This window comes from Ambystoma mexicanum, chromosome 2p, assembly GCF_040938575.1.
Source record: "Ambystoma mexicanum isolate Mex_15411 chromosome 2p, UKY_AmexF1_1, whole genome shotgun sequence".
NCBI lineage: Eukaryota > Metazoa > Chordata > Amphibia > Caudata > Ambystomatidae > Ambystoma > Ambystoma mexicanum.
In genome coordinates, this window is record NC_090923.1 from 304,418,938 (window position 1) to 304,436,690 (window position 17,753).

Genomic DNA, 17,753 nt, shown 5'->3' on the forward strand with positions numbered 1-17,753 from the left:
ATGTCCCCTGATTGAGCCCTGATAGTAGCTCCACACCTTAGCAAACATTGAATATGCATTTTGGGACCATATAACAATCCCAGCACTTCATAATTGTAGTGGAGGAGTTTTCTGATTCCCAGAGGTCAACTTTGTTTCATCGAAATGGGCAGATATGGTTGTGCCAGTCCTGGAGGAACTCTTTGAGCACATATACAATGTGATATGGTTGGACATTGGCCCACCCTTACAGGCTAAAGACTTTGAGAACTTATTCAAATTCTATGACATCAGCCAGCGATGGGCAACACATTGCAGGCCAGAGCCAAAAGGGATGTGATATGCTTTCTGCGAATGGGTGAAGCATCACCTATGATAAAGGGGAAGCCCTGGAGACAGTGCTCACATCATTCCTCAATATGTAAGGAATTTAATTGATTGTTTATTTGTATAGCGCCTATACAGAATGTGTTTCAAAGCACTTCAAGGGGGGAGGGGACATGGGAGAATACAGTAACATTCTTACAAGTCCTTAAAACAATTCAAAATGTGAAAATTAACTATCTTAATCAGCCTGGCACATTTCATTTTGCAAGGAACAATAATGGAGGGGGGGTTAGGTAAATGAGACAAAACAAGAGGTTACATTACTATGCCTGATGACAATTTATGTAGTGCCAGAATATTACCAAGAGGAGTGGGAGGGAGGTATGGAGTGAGGGAGAAGGAGAGGAACAAAATGAGCGACTAACATACTAGGTCTGATGACGAATCACAATAGTGCTGGAGGGGGGAGTGGGGGGAGGAAACAAGGAGGGAAGGGGGAGAGACAAACAAGCTGCTATCACAAAGGTCACGAGACAAATGATATAGTAAGTGCTAATGAAAGGAGGGGTTGGGTGGGGAGGAGGAGAGGGCAGGTGGGTTGAGAAAGACAGGTGGCTACGATTACTATGCCTGACGGCAATTGAGGTAGTGCCGGAATTGAACAAGGGGAGGGGAGGTGAGAAGAGGACAGGTGGATGAGAAAGACAGGTGGCTACAATTACTATGCCTGACGGCAATTGAGGTAATTGTGGAATTTATCAAGAGGAGGGGAGGGGTGGGGAGGAGGAGAGGGCAGGTGGAGGAGAAAGACAGGCGGCTACGATTACTATGCCTAATGTACACAATATCTCATACCGACACAGAGCTGGACATCACAAAGGCACTCTGGAACAGCAAGGTGTGCTTGATCATCCCAGAACACAAGCCAAGGCAGAGAACCCAGATTGATGCAGCAGGAACCTGTCACTGATGGATGGAGATGAACCAGATAGAAAATGTCAGGAGAAGGCTCCATCATGCTCCCCTTGCAGTGGGGGCCAAGAGCTCATTCCCACCCGTTCCAAACCACACCTTGGATGGTCAGAGAGAAAAAGGGATAGATGATCATTCCAGATGATGGAAACACCAACAAGACGACAGAGGCAAATGAGGTCCTAATACATCAGTGGTATTGGTAAATCAGATGCAGAAGTGACAGAAACCCATGTAGTGGAGGAAAACCTTGCACCCCAACTAGTCAGTCCAGAGATTGCAATGATTCCTCCTCACAGATAATCCATGAAAGAACGCTTGGAAGCATCGACCAGGGTATAGGACTATGGGCCCCATCACGAGTTGGGCAGTAAAACGGCACAATTACGGCTGGGTGCAAATAGCGTTGCCACTGGGTCGTGCGGCGGTAGCAGTCCAGCATCACGACCTGGTGTGCACGCGCCCCCAATGACAATAACGCTATTAGCACCCGGCGGTAACTGTACCAACTCATGATCCGATGGAGCGGTATTGGTGACGCTAATTACTTTACCGCCAGATTTAAGGGCTACCACCCAACTCATGATGAGGCCATATGTGTTAAGTTGATGCACCACCATCATATGTTTAATATGTTATTGTACGTTGAAATGGATGTTGTGATGTGAAAGGCCCATTCACATGGGATGTCCCTGTAACAATCTCGCACCACGCTGGTGCACACCTAAATAAAAGGGCCTCCCCATTCCATGTCACAGAGCACGAACACGTTATTCTTGTGTGCAAGTTTTGTGTTCCATGTTTGCAGCAGTGCTTCAGCCCCAGGCTGATAAAGGAGGCCTTCGAGTGCCACAACAAACAGCACAGATATGGGACACAATTGAGGCAGACATAGGGTCGAGGGCTATGCAAATGTGCACATGGCTTGACCGACTCATGGTTCCACATGGTCTTCTACTGGGGCATACAGTTGTGCAAGAATGTCTAATAATGAAGGAGGCTCAATGTGGCTTCAGCATTCTTTAATTCACATAATATCAAAGTATCATTTCACCAACACTTGGCTGGTGTACAATGAATACTTGTTGGAGTCTCAGGAAGACCTGTGCTCTTGTCTCTCACCAGCTCCGCTCTCTCTGCTCTGCCACGTCCTGTGACACCCCTTTGTGTCTGTACCCTTATGGAATGGCTTGCCAGGCTGAACAATGATGTTCTGGAGCGTTTTCAGCAGCTATGGTCATGTCATGGTTATGATTGATTCAAAACCTTCCAGCCATACCTTTTGTTTTTCTTTAGTCATCCCATGTGGGACGGTTATGCCAAGACATGGGTCCGGAGCCTGCTGAGCCTAGTGACCCAAGCTACTCCTCACTGATGATGCCCAATGAGTCTGAAATATGTCTGGGGATGCTTGTGGTCTCATGCAGAAGAGATGTGACCTTGCAGTTTGGACTAGACTGCCCATTTTGGGGTAGGACCAAGCCTGACTTGCATATTGTCTTTCTCCTTTCTTCAATGGCTTGGCAGGTTGAAGAAAAATCGTCTATAGGGTTGTCTAGAGCAATTGCCAGAGGTTAAGATGAATTCTAAACCATTCAGCCATCACCTCTTTTGTTTAGCTTTAGTCACCCTTAGTGGGAAGGGCTTCCCTACACGTGGGCCCTGAGCTTGCTGACCCTAGAGACCCAGGCTACTCATCAATGATGATGCAGAACAAGGCCGAAACATGTCTGAGAATGTTTGTGGTCTCGTGCAGAAGGGATGCAACCTAGCAGTTTGGGCTGGACTGCCCCTTTGGTAATGGGACCAAGGCTGATTTGCATATGTTCTTTCCCCTTTCTGCAATGGCTTGGCAGGTGAAGAACGATGGTCTTGAGGGTTGCCCAGAGCAACTGAGAGAGGTTAGGATTCATTCTAAAGCTTCCAGCCATCACCTATTTTGTTTTCATTTATATTGCCCTTCATGCAGATGCACTTCTAAGCGCTGTAATGATTGGTGTCATTAGTATTACCTACTTGTAGTATTCAATTTATCGATCTTGGAAGGATGAAAGGTTGATTCAGCCTGACATAGTTTGTGAACTCATGTCACATGGCAACGTGTCATTCCATAGGGTTGAGCATTGCACATTGTTTGTTTGTTTGTTTATTGCATTTATAAGGCACACCAGACCCAAGAGTAGCAGGGCGCAGCAAGGATATGCGAAGCTTACAAGGTTACAAAATGTACAGTACACAAACAGTTAAGGCAAATACAGAATATACGTCAAGTTAATTAGAAAAGCAGAATTATTTACATCTTGGTATAAAGGTATAAACAAATTTACAATCAATCAATGGGTCGTGCTGGCTTGCCTCTAATTCTCCATCAGATTGAGGTGCAAGATGAGGTTCTTTCTAAAGAAGGAGTAGGGCAGGTCAACTCACCCTTAACTGATGAGGCAGGGAGTTCCAAAGTTTAGCGGCCTTCACATGAAGCTATTGCCGCCAATCTTAGAGGATTTGAATCTGGGTACTACCAGGCAATTGGTGTTGACAGTTCTAGAATGTCTGCTGGAAGTTCTTCTGGTTATTCTGTCAGTTAAATAAATTGGTGCGACATTGTGTAGTGCTTTGTATGTCAGGGAGGTGATTTTTAGCTGTATTTTGTTATGGGTGGATAAACATTTATGGTGTCGTCTAGTTGCTGAGATATGCGCTCTTTTATTGATGCCTAGAGCAGCTCTAATGGCATTATTCTGTAGTATTTGAAGTTTTTGGATAATAGATTTATTGGCACTACTATATAGGGCTACAGTAGTCTAGTCTTGATAGGATTAGAGCTCTGGCCAGTATGAGGCAGCTGTCATTAGAAAGGAAGGGCCTACCTGCTCTAATCAACTTACAAGTGTAAGCTGTGGTAGAGGCCAAATAAGTTATTTGTCTGTTGAAGGACATAATTGCATCAAGGTAGAAACCAAGTGTTTTTACGTCTTTGGAGACAGTAGTGTTGTTACCTTCAATGCAAAAGGCTGCATATTCCTGGCCTAGTTTGGCAATGTTGGAAGGGGAGCCGAGGATTATCAACTCTGTCTTGTCATCATTCAGGCATAGGCCGTGTGTAGCCATCCATCACCAGCGCCAAGTCCTTGCCATGATCCCCAGAAAGAGGGAGGAGAATCTGAGTGTCATCTGCATAATTAGTGTAGGTGACACTCAGAAGGTCCAGATTGTCGAACAGTGGCTTGGTGAATATGTTGTAGAGAGTGAGGGACACGCAGGATCCCTGAGGGACCCCGCATAAGATTGGTGTGGGATCTGCGGCTGCAGAAGGTAAAAACACTCCACTAGTTCTCTCACTCAGAAATGATTCTGTCCACTTGATAGCGCCTGTGGAGAAATGGGCTGTTGTTTCAAGGTGCCTACAGAGGACCTTGTGATCGACCAGGTCGAATGCAGCTGAGAGATCAAGTAACAGCAGTAGGGCTGTTTTCCCTTGATACCTCATCTCGTCAATCTGAGTCTTCAGATCTATCAATGCCGTTTCCATCCCGTGTAGTGGTCGGAATCCTGATTGACGGACCCCTAAGAGTTTGTGCTGGTCAAGATGTTTTTGGATCTGCAGATATGCTATTTTATCCAGAATTTTGAGTAAGAATGGTACTGTTGTGATAGGGCGATAGTTGGTAGCGATAAGAGGGTCTAAGGTTTGCTTTTTACGAAGCGGGAGCACCCATGATTGTTTAAGATTGGCTGGGACACTGCCAGAGGCAAAGGAAGCATTAATCAGTGGAAAGTGATATTTGGATCAGGGATGTTGGCATTTGGTAGATGGTCGTCATGAGTTGGAGGAGATAGATTCAAGGAATCTTTCTTGTTTTTTTATTTTGGTTTGGAGGGTGTTGATTTTGTTAGTTAGCGCTTGTTGTATCTCTTAGCACCAATTCTTGTCTTTAATGCAAGTATCAGGTGGAGAGATAGGGGACTCTAGTTCTTTTAGGATTGTGAATAATTCTTTCATACTAGAGTTGGAGTTGTCTATATGTTAATTGTAAGAATTTCTTTTTGCTTGGCAGATTTCTTTTTTATAAAGGGATGCAGTAGACGCCAGCTTCTTTTTATTCTCATGGGAGGGGCAGAGGCGCCAGTTAGTTTCACATTTTCTTTTTAATAGTCGCAAGTCCTTTAGTTCTGGAGTGAACCATGTGTTGAGGTGTAGTTTGGCTTTACTGGCTCTCAGTTTGAGGGGGGCGACTTTGTCCAAAGTGGAGAGCATAATCCTTTTATATTCTTGCTCCAGGGTGCTCGGGTCCAGACTGTGTGACATAGAGTTTAGAGTAGGTAGAATATTGGGGATCACATTATCCACTGTTATATTCTTTTTTAGCCTGGTTAGACAAGGTGGCACTACTTGGGGGGTTATGAGTGACTGTCTGGTGGTGGAACGTGTACTACAGTGTGGACACCATTAACTACAGTATTTATTATGTATTTAATACAAACAAGTGTAAAGGTCTGTATTATTCTGCAGTGCACAGTCGCACACTGCAGTCTACATTGTAGCCTACTGGAGATGCAATTCTATTTCTCATAGTTTCTACTAGAAATTACTGAAGTTTAGCTCTGAATACTGTAGAACACCATAATATATACATGTGTACAAATACTGCAGAGTACAATCAACTTACTGCTGTATTTACTACAATTGCACAGTTCTGTAATATTCTACAGTTCACTTCTATATACTGCAAAAAAATATTACCTCATACTAGATTCACAATTTATGTGCCACATGTTCTAGAAATGATTGCAGTTTAGATGACACTACTGTAGTAAACTTAAGTATATACCATTAATTGGTACAAATACCGCACTGCAAACGCCATATACTACCGTACTTATTCCAACACTCTGTATAATTCTATAGTTTACTACAGTATACAGCAATATGCTGTGTGACATATTGTAGTGTAACGTAGACTATTTGATATGGTGGTGGGTGACATCATGAAACCATTAACAGTGAATTAACGTTCCTGTTGTCGATGTTCAACGGGTCACAAATGTCAGCAAGCCCCTTATTCACTGAATAATAGGTCCCTAGTCTAGTAGATATACGAGGTCTCTGAGGAGGAGAAGATGAGAGGTAGAGGCAGGGAGAGAGGAAGAGAGGAACCTAGAGAGTGGGAGAGAGCCTAGTGGAACAACAGAGACACAGTAAACAACAGTAGTGGGGGAACCTAGATGGGGAAAACAGACCTGGAGAGCACAACAGCAACCAGCAGTAGCCAGCAGTAGAGCCGGAATGTAGGGGAGGAAAACAGACATAGAAAGCACAAAAGTAACAGTGTTGGAGCACAGCAGCCTCAGAACACAACAGAGACTCACAAAACACAAAGTAAGGCTACCCGCAAAAGGGGGAAGCCCAATGTTGCACAGAGACAGAGCATGTGAAGCACAGGTGGTAAGTAGAAGTATGTGCTTAGGCCGGGCAGTTTAGTAGAGATTAGTAGTGGCAGCTCCCACTAGCTGCACATTTCTTACCTTACTGTCGCTGCTGGTCGATGGCTGCGCAACATGCTCACACCCTGCGCCGCTACCCCTTCATCACCAAACGCCTGCAGTGCACAATACTGCGGCCTTGTCCTGTGCGGGCTTTGCTGCAGAGGGTCCAATCTGCAGCTCTTAAAGGATTGGTAGCATGTACATAGTACAGTGTGCTACGTGTCAACAGGCAGCGTCTCCAGCAGACCACCGGCACACAGCATGTCGGCCTTGTCCGTCACGGGCTTTGCCGCAGAGGATCCGATCCGCAGCTCTTAAAAGATCAGTGACGTTTACGCAGCTTCTCCTGTGGACCTGCAGCGCACAACACTGAAGCCTTGTTCTGTACGGGCTCACAGTGTTGTATGAACTTAATTACATTTGAACTTGGGGAAAGGAAACACAAGACCCTCTTTTGATACAAACTGTGATGCCTGTGAACCTACAGGAGCTAACTTCAGAACTTGATGAAACTTTGTTGAAATTAAGTTACATTGGAACTGTATTGAACTTGAGACAGAGAAATAAACCTAAATTGCCAGTATTTGCACATTTACTTTTGAACACTTACATTTGGTTGAAAACATTCACCCACTAGATTTTTTTGTAGTTGTGATTCAGCCAAAGGCGCGGCTACGGAAGGTGTCCTTGTTTTGGTTATGGATGACCTGACCAGATTGGTAGATCAGGGGGGACAGCGGCCTTGATCCTATTAGACCCCTCTGCAGCTTTTGATAATGTGGACCACCCTACACTTCTGCTCTGACTCTCTCAGGCTGGCCTCTCTGGCCAGGTGCTTGCTTGGTTTACATCATTTTTGACAGATAGATCACAAGTTCTTTCTCTTGGGTCGTTTCTTTCCTGTCCCTACATACTTTCCTGTGGTTTTCCGCAGGGCTCTTCCCTGTCCCCAGTACTCTTCGGCTCTTCTACTCCTCATCTGATCTCATGACTTCTAATCCTACTCTTATGCTGATGACACCCAAATCATCGTACGGCTGGATATTGCCAAGCCAGACACTGCATCTCAGCTGCAGGGGTGCCTAGTGGCAGTGAGTGATTGGATGGGGAGCAATTGGTTAAAACTCAACAGGGACAAAACCGAGATCCTAGTGGTGGGTCCTTCTGTTTCCCCTCATGGTTCCTCTTTCTCCTCCCACCCATCACCACTCTGGTCTTCTGCTTTCTGGGCCTCTAAACTTGGTGCCTGTCCGCTTACCATTCCCGTACTCAGAAACTCAGGGTTTTTGTTCTCTGAGTCTCTCTCTGCCTCAGCTCAAGTCAGCTCAAAATGCAAATCCAGCTATTTTAACCTCAGAGTACTGCTTATGGGGCACATATTTCCCTGGTCTTGCGGTCACTACACTGGCTGTTGTTTCAGAAGCAGATTATGTTCAAATCTGCCTATATTGTCCTGGGTGCCATCTACGGTGTGGGACCAGAATTTCTTGAGGAGAAGTTCAAACATTACTTGCCTAGCCGTTCACTTAACATCTGAGAAGGTATGACTCTTGGTCATTCCTCGGTTTAAGCGCGCTCCTTCTCAGTTGCAGCAGCCAAGCTATGGACCACGCTACCTTTCCCGATTTGGGCTACTCCCGACCATCTCCCCTACTGCCACCTGCTAAACACCTTTCTGTTCTAAGTTTTTTCGCTTCTGAGGTCTATTAGCACCTTGATACTTGCAAATGAGCACTTTATAAAAGCCAATAACATAGCATAACATAGCATTACAAGCATAGGTTTTGACACAGACAGATTTTGGTTTGGACTTGTGGACACAGACTTTCCTTAGATATCTTTAGGTAGGGAAAATCCCACCATAGCATAGGGGGTTAGTTAGGCATTACACCCTGCTAATTATTAATAAAGCTTTGTTTGGAAATATATATCTATTGTCTGTGTCATCTCTCTTGTCACACAACACCCTCTCTTTTACCACCCATGCTGTGAGTGTCCCGTCCTGTAACCTTACCACTGTGGTGCATTTGTTTACTTGTCTCCTCATCCTCTCCATTCGCAGTATATTTCCCTTTAGTTTGTTTTCTTTCCCGCAGTTTTTTGGGCTCAACACTCAAGCTGGTGTAATCATGTGTATTATTCCTTTGTCTTTCATTGTCATCACACTCCTGAATGGAGTCAATAGTTTGATTAAGGTATACAGTAAACCATATCCCTTTTTTGTGTGTGCTTCTATTTACAATAATGTTGCACACTGTATTCTCAAAATCTAGGCTACTGTACATCACTGTATGTTTATCTGATGATGTTTTGTTCTGTATCTGCTCTCCAGGTTGGGGTGTTTGTATTACCAGTCACCTACTGGTTGCTTGTGCAATGTCACTCTTATGCTCGTCATGCTGATGTGTCATTGGTTGGGGATTTCTTTGGCTAGAGCGCAGTCTCCCTACCTGCTCAGCAAGCATCCTCTCTTGTGTCTCTAGATGCTGAAATCATTATTGATCCCTAAATTAATTTGTCTGTGCGGTAGGCCTATATTGATTTTATTCAAATTGCATTTGGTTAGTACTTCCTCTAAACTAGTGTGATAAGGGAGGGGGATAGCGTAGTGTTGTTCCTTGTCCATAATCCCCTTGCTCTGTGACTTGGTCATAGGAGTGTGGACTGTATGTCACATTAGGTCTTTCATTAGGCGGATATAGTACCCTTTTTTGAGCCCCCATTTCAATGAATCTATCTACATATATTGGTTCCATTTGATTACTGTTCCCTTGTGTCATTGTAATAAGATTAAACCTATTTTAAGTTCACAATGCCTTATATGGTCCAGGAGTGGTAGACCTGTGGTGCTATTTGATTCTGTCATGCTGTGCTGAAAGCCTATTCTGAGGGATATCCCTTAGTATTTTGGATTTACATAGGTCAATACATCTCCTTCCTTGCATTGGCAATTCCTGTTGATTTTGAGACATGCAATGTTTTGGGGTTTCTGTCTCTAATGCCATACTCTTCCCTTCCTCAATTTCTGCAAGTTTTGTGCCAACTAATGCCTCTTTCCCTTTGTTTTTCGTCTCTTTACCTTTATTCTCTGTGTGGGCGATGACATCCCATCCCTTCATGGCTTGATCTACTATTCAACGAATACTTTTCTCATTTGAGAATTTGTGTGCTAACTGCGCCACAATCAGCTGATGAAGGCCATTACAAAATATCGTCTTGAAGTAATTCGAATTGACTTCCCAGCTTACATCACAGCATAAAAATGCCCTTCTTAATGTTTGTAGAAATTGCCTGGGGGGAGTCATCCTGGCCTGCTGACAAAGCATCAGTTATCACCTTGTCAGGGAATCTCCAAATGGCCTACTTGAATAAATGGTACCTTGTATTCCAAAGATCCTCCATCAAACACTACTCCATTCTATTTTGTTTGGGTAAAAGGTTACTTCTATTCCCCATTGCAAAGTTTTCAGCAAAATTTGATTGTATCGGTCAGAATAGCAGTGTTATGTTTGTGATTCTGAATCCCCCCCAGTTCCCATCAAATTAAATATCCAGCTCTTTTTTTTTGTTACATAATCTATTTAATGATCCACTTGGTAAATATGCATACTTCATATGCAAACTTCATATGTTCACTAAGTGCTCATTTGTAATATGTGTGAGCAGAAGATTAGTTACACACAAGTACTTTGTTTTGTAAAAAAAGGTTGCTCATGAATTTGTCCTGCATGCAGCTTTGAAAATGAATATACAGATTAACCTGCTTCTGTCCCTCAAGCACCTACACCTTCCTCTCTTGAACACCATGATTTATATTATCTTTGGGTAGTGCATATATTAGGGTTTACTGCAAACATTATTCGAGCTCCTTACTTGCTCCATGTCACACTATTGGAGCCCATCAAGCAAGTCTTTTTTGATTCTTTGTATTTCTCAGTTTTCCTTTTCTATTATAGATTCTGGCCTACAAGTCCAAGAATGCGAAGAGATAACATTATATACACACAGCAATAATAGATACATTTTTGTCTGCACTGGAAAACACAGCCATCCATGATTTGTTTTAGGGAAGCAATGGGTAAACAGTGATAAAGCGAATGGTATGTACCACACACCTATCCTTATGGTCAGTAGGCTGTGTGAATAGAAGATATTGTTCCTTATTAAGAAGGCTTAGGGCTTCATCACAAGTTGGGCGGTATCCTGACAGGGATACCGCCCAACTGTATTTGTGTTACCACCCACCCGTCCGGCGGTATTACCGCCGGATCATGGGTTGGGTGTGTAAATGTTATTCACCATTCCTCATTTGGTCCATTGGGGAATTTTCTGCGCAGTTACCGTAGTAATTGCACCAAAAATTGGCATTTTTCCAGTGCATTTACCCCCAGCTTAAAGCTTGGGGGTAAATGCTTCCATACTCAAGTTTGGCCGAATCCTTAAATGCGGTAGTATAGCGTTACCACCGCATTTAAGTGCTACCACCCAACTCGTGATGAGGCCCTTAGAGTCTTAAGTTGTAGGGGAGAATAGAACGGTCCTGGCTGTCACAGGTTTCCCCTTTTCTCACCTGGTTTCTCTGTTTGTGGAGTCCTTGTCGGGGTTTTCTTTCGAGCAGTTCGGGTCTTGTACAAGCCCGCTCGGCCGTCTTCGGATTCCAGGATTCGTAAAGCTTCTTCGTCCGGGATCCCGGAAACTCCAGGAAGCTTGGAATGGAGGCAGCACACGGAGGCGGACTGCGCGGAACGCGTAAGAGACAGGGTCAAGGAAGGTAGTAGGAAAGGAGAAGGAGGAAGGTCCGGGAGCCAGGAAGCAACACAGTTCAGGAGAAGGAACTAAGGAGCACGTCAGGCCACAGCTATCGGTAGCGTTGAGACGCGCGGAACCGCAGGGGAGTGGCTAATTTATAGAACGTGCTGCATAGGACGTAAAGGTTGATAGACCGCGTTCCGTGTATACGGCCATGTTGGGTGTACTACAGCGAGTAACCCCCGACGTGCCGGGGACTAGGAAGACCAGAAGGGCCGTGATCGATGGATCATGACACTGGCACATGGATCGTAGAAATATGCAAAGCAAGAAGAAAATGTTCCCTAATAGGGGAACTCCCATTCCCTGCACACTCTCAGTGGCTAAAGAATACATTGATTCAGATTAAGTTCATGTAGACTAAGGTAGTTGATAAAAGATGCAGTTCTTTGTATACAAAGCTAATGATATCTACTATGCCATACATTTATTTATTAATGTTCTCCACGAGGTACTGTGGTTTTCACAAATTCTTCTTAATAAGACGCCCCCAACGTGTTTTGAGCTTGAACATTCTTCATCAGGGTTCATATTAGTGCCATATAGCTCTGACATGACAAGAAAAAATAATAAATAGTATGTAAGTATTACAGTAAGTGAACCTCGTGTACATCAAAACATAGAGGTACTCAAAGCTTGATAAATCACCTTCCGAAAATGCAGTTTCAAAGTGTCTGGCACCATCGTCTATGACATGGATAAGGTCCAAGGGAATTCATTTATTCATTTGTGGAACTGTAAAGAAAGTAAGGAGGGGCTGTTATAAGTCTATGCTATGTGTATGCTATCAAAATCCCATTTACACTGATAAAAACAGATTTTTGAAAAATGTAAACCCCCGCCCACAGAATTGGAAAAAAAAGCACTGCAAACAGGAAACCCTAAATATAAACCAAGTAAGTCCAAAAAACAGTAGAAGTACCCTCACTCCTAAACAATTCTGAATATTGTCATCTGAAAAGAGAAGACAACAAAGTGTTTGTGGAAAGGGGAATACATCTGCTTCATATGTTATCTCTAAATGTGTGTTTATTCCAACAGGTTGCCAAGCCAACTCGTGTGAACTTGACCTCAAGGAAAGCTATGTTAGCTGAATTGTACCTTTGTTGCTTGACTGAACAACATCCCAATTGAATTTAATTTTCAGAATAATCAGGTTCCCGAGATCGCCATCATCTCAATAGAAGAACAGAAAAGTGAGGGCCCCCACCCTAACGCCTAAAAATGAATCGCCCATTGGAAAGAGATACTTTGAAATTCTTTATTCAGGAGGAACGCAAAGAAATCCAAATTCTCTTCAAAAGTGTCCAGAAAAATATATGCATAATTTGCCTGAAAATCCAGAAAAAGGGCGAGCCCACATTCTTCCCCTTTCAAATAAATGGAAGGAAAGATCCTTTACTTGCCAGAGTCTGTCTAATCAATGAAAAAGGTTTCATAAGCAATTCACTGTTTCAGCAACTCCAAAAAGATCAGACCACTCCCTACTTTAATGTGAAAAACTAGTTGGTCTGGAAATCCAAATTTCTAAACATGTACAACCTAGCTGTTGCATGTTGGAAATTCCAATTACAAAAAAAACTATTGGTCATAATTGGTAGATCGTTAGAGAGGCCACTCCTGAATTTCATCTTGGTAGTCATATTCTCCACAAATTTGCAATTAATTTTGATTTTTATAAATGACAAAGATTGGTCAAGACTGTGGAGTAACACAATTGGCTTTGGCAATGCTGAGAAAGCATTTTGGTCAGCTCAACTGTTGTCTTATGCTTTGCAAGTCCAAGCAAAAAAAGAGGTTACTATCCCATGACAGGTTGGACAATTTACAGTACACATCAAAATAAAAAGAGGACAAACCCTGAAAAATCAGAAAGCATTCACAAATTTGAGTCATATCCTCCAACAACAAGGATTGTCCTAACATCCAACACCACTAGTCGATCTAAAGTATGACCCCTTTGCTTTTATTAAACTATATGTCCAATTCCTGAAGATTACTATGATATGGCAGATAGTATCCAACCAGAACAGATAAGCATCTGAAACTGGGGACATTTCTTGTTGTATTCCTTATGCCCTTATGGAATAGAAGATGTTATCTGTGTCCTCTTGGAAGATGAGCCAGTATTTAAAGTTAATAATAACTATCTCAAATCCATGGAAACCCATGTCCAGGTAAACACCATTAAAAGAGATCTCTCCACCCAACTGGAGAATACCTGTGAAATATCAAAACCAGAGGCATTTCCAGGTTTTCACTAGATGGGCAAAGAACAGATCAGTCTGGCCAATGCCTGTGAGACAGATGAACAGCGACAACAACTGAGATAGGTATTCCTAGATTTTCAGAGTATTTTCTCAGTTGACGCCTATGATTGTGGATATATAACTATTCATTCAACAACAATACCCACAGATTCTGAAATGGCCCCATTGTTTGTAAAATAATACCAGTTGCCTCTCACGTCCATGGAATCACTCACAGAGATAATCCGAAGTCTGGAATCCCATGGTATAATTCGTCCTATCCACAGTACCTTTGACATCCCGTTACTGGGCATCCTGAAACTCAATGGACAATTGGGAATTTGTGCTGCCCTAAGGGAGTTGAATAAACGGGTTCACATGTCAAAGTGTCCACTTCCCTTAATTAAACAATGTCTGCCACAGATTCAAGGATCAAGTGTACTCCGCCCTTGACTTGACAAACGGTTATTGGACAGAACCCGTGAAAAGGGAAGATCATAATAAGCTTGCCTTTTCCTTACAGGGAGGCAACAATGACTTGGACCTGTATGCCTTCCGGATACATCAATCCCGGAGATGAGTTCAAAATGTTCGTATACAAGGCCATGCCTTATCTGAGCGAAAGAGGAAACTTGGCCAATGTGGATGATCTTGTTTATCAGAAGCTCAACTGTGGAAGAACACCTGGCAGTAATCAGATATGTTCTTGCCCAGTTGTCAAGAGCTGGTGTAAGATTAGCTTTCCAGAAATCACGATGCTGCAAAACCAGTGAACCTTCTGGGACATCAAATGACAGCCGAGGGTCTCAATCCCTAGAAAAAGAAGGTTGAGGCCTTACTCAAATTAAAGAACTCCACAACTCTCTGTGAGTTTGTGAAGCCTAATTGGACTCATTATATTTGAAACTTAATTGAGGACTGTGCAGAGATCACTCAACCTTTGGTCCACTTATTGAAGGCTGTTTTAGAGTGGGAGTGGGGTGAAGCACAATCAGAGGCTGTTACAAGCTTCTTATTTGGCTTACCCCAACAAGACAAAAAAGATTTCTTAAAAACTGGTTTCTCCGACACCAGCTTAATGGTGGTTTTATATCAAAATCATGACAAATTCAAAACGATAATCGCCTATGTGAGAAAAACACCAGTCTCTGTAGAAGAAAAATTCAATGATTGTGAAAAATAACTTCTGGCAATGGTGTGGTCATGGACCAACTAGCACCCATTTATCCAGGGGGAGTACATCATAGTAGAGACCTCCTACCAACCATTACAATACCTATAAAGTAATAGAATACAGGCTGGGAATGTCTCTAATTTAGGAAAAACTTCTTGGATTATGTGAATACAGGGCTTTCCTGTGTTATGTTAGGTTTCTTGTAGGGCGTGCTAACATCAAAAAGGCAACTTGGCATTGAAAAACCCAGCAGATACTTAGATAGCATAGCGACTTCAGGTTTAGAACAGGCTTGTTTTTAGAGCACAGCAAAACTGAAGATGAACTTGAATGGTCAGAAGTGCACAAGGACGTTGGTTCTGCAGAGCGGCAGCAGCGACCAAGAGAGCACGGCCACAATGCTGAGAATGGTGGAAACGAGGAACCTGTAGAGACATCTGTTGAGCGGAGTGCACGGGAAGGAAAACAAGGGCAGAATTTTCACTGGAACTACTTGGCCCCTTTCCAATAAAAACCCTGATGTGAAAGGCATAGCGATTTAAACTGAATCCGACTCTGCACCGGGAGCCAGTGCAACTGGCGCAAAATATGGGCTACATGAACCCGGTAAGGGGATTGCAATGCAACTCTGGCCGCCAAGTTTTGAAGAACTTGCAGACCTGTAGAGGTCAATTATGGGCAAAATAAGAAGAGCCCTATAGCTCAAGGATTTACAGACGTACATGAGTGTGCTGAAGAACACTGTCTTGAGGACGAAAGTCTTATCACCCATAATAATATGGAAGCATAAGGGGGGCGTGTCCAGCAGCCATGGTGTGAGGAGACCTCTGAGTGAGCTCCTGCCAGATCTGACAAGATCCGTCATAACAAGTGCGGTCTGGGAAGGTAATTGAACTTAAAAATATGATGAAACCTGCCTAAGCATCTTTCTGAGCAAGAAGCTGAGCCAGCAGATTGGCAGTGCTACTCTTCGTAAGTCTGACCAGCGATCTGCTGTTGCTGAAAGAAAAATCGCACCCACGGCAGCGACCGGAGGAGACCGTTAGTGAGCATTGCCGAACAAGAAGCGACACACCCACAACAGCGGGAGACCCTAGGAACACAACGACCCTGTAATACCCAACCCGGACATAAGCAGCTGCATATAACGTTGAGCTGCTGTCCTCCATTCCCCCATACCCAGAAATAGCACAGGAAACGCTTAGCGCACACTCGCAGGTGAGGCTGGCGTGGCTGGATGCCAGCACGCCCTGCTCCCATAAACTAATGCTCAGTAGGGTGCGGGACTGTAGCGGGCCACACAAGCACTTGCTGTGCAGAAGCAGCATTCTATTGACACCAGCTGTCATTTGCAATACACGCAGTCCGCGAACCCATGGGAGGCGCACGCCTCTACGCGCCATCAGCTGCCCTGACAGCACATTCAGACACCAGAGGGACAAGGACCTATGCTCCCTCAATAGCAGTGTAAAGCACACTGAATTCCAGAGGACTGTGCACTCTGAAATAACACTTCAGCCTGGTGGGCCCCGGCAACACACAGAAGATCACGCATCCTGTCCACAGCACAGCCCCACCGACGCCAGAGACCAGCCTCAAGGCCCTTACAAAGCAATTTAAAAATAGTCTACTGTAAAGCCCACACACAGGGAGCCTCTACCCTACTCGGCACCAATTACAAGTAGGGGAAGCTAGGCCAAAGATTAAGAAATACGGCGCAATCATATGCTGAACCCAGCCAGCCACCCTCCTATAACATGGTGGAAATACTCACAGACTGCCTACTGAGCGCACCACATAGAGAGTGCTGAAAAGCGGCCAAACCCAAAAGCAGCCAAGCAATGATAGACAACTATGCTAAAATCCAACTGCAGACGCCCACTACCCAAATGGCGTTGACACAAAACACAGTTAAAGAAGCCGGAGAGCGGGACAACCAAATTCTGCTGGCCATTGCAGAACTGAAAAGCTTGCCGTGTTTCAAAGTAGACGCAGTCATGGTGGATGTGGAACTACTACACCAAGATGTCAGGAAATGATCCGATAGGACAACGGAACTAGAAAAACAGCTGACAGACAACAATGCAAGGATTCACGAAATCCACCCCGAGGTCCACATTTTACAACAAAAGGTTAGACTATTAGAAGATAGGGCAGAGGACGCAGAGGGGAGAGCCCCGAGAAATAGTGTGTGCATCATTGGCCTGCCAGAAAGAGAAGAAGGAACAGATCCCACATCCTATGTGGAGAATATGTTCCTACAAGAGATAGGCCCTGGGAATCTCTCGCAGGGCTTCACAATAGAAAAGGCACATAGAGCCCTAACCAGAAAACCACCCCCAGGAGCCCCACCATGACCAATTAGAGCAAAATCGTCAACTACAAACATAGGGAGAAGCTATTATCCTATTCAAGTCAGGGCAATTTGATACAAAGAGCAGCTGCAAGCCATCAGCCAAAGCTAGGCACACGCGTGGATTGACAGAGAGACATAGTCCCCTCACAGAGGGCAACGGCACACTGATGTAACATAGTAATATTTCCGCAAGAGCAGCAAACAGCATGAAGTAACAGGATGTAATCGACCACTCTCTTACATAATAGAACGGTACTAACCTGGAGCTGGCTGGGAACCCCAGGACAAGCGGGTTACCCATGGGCAGACGACCTCTCAAGACGGCAGATGTCACTTAGCTCATATATATAGAAGGACCCACTTTAAGTAAGGAAACATCACCTCCAAGGAAGGGAACTCGATC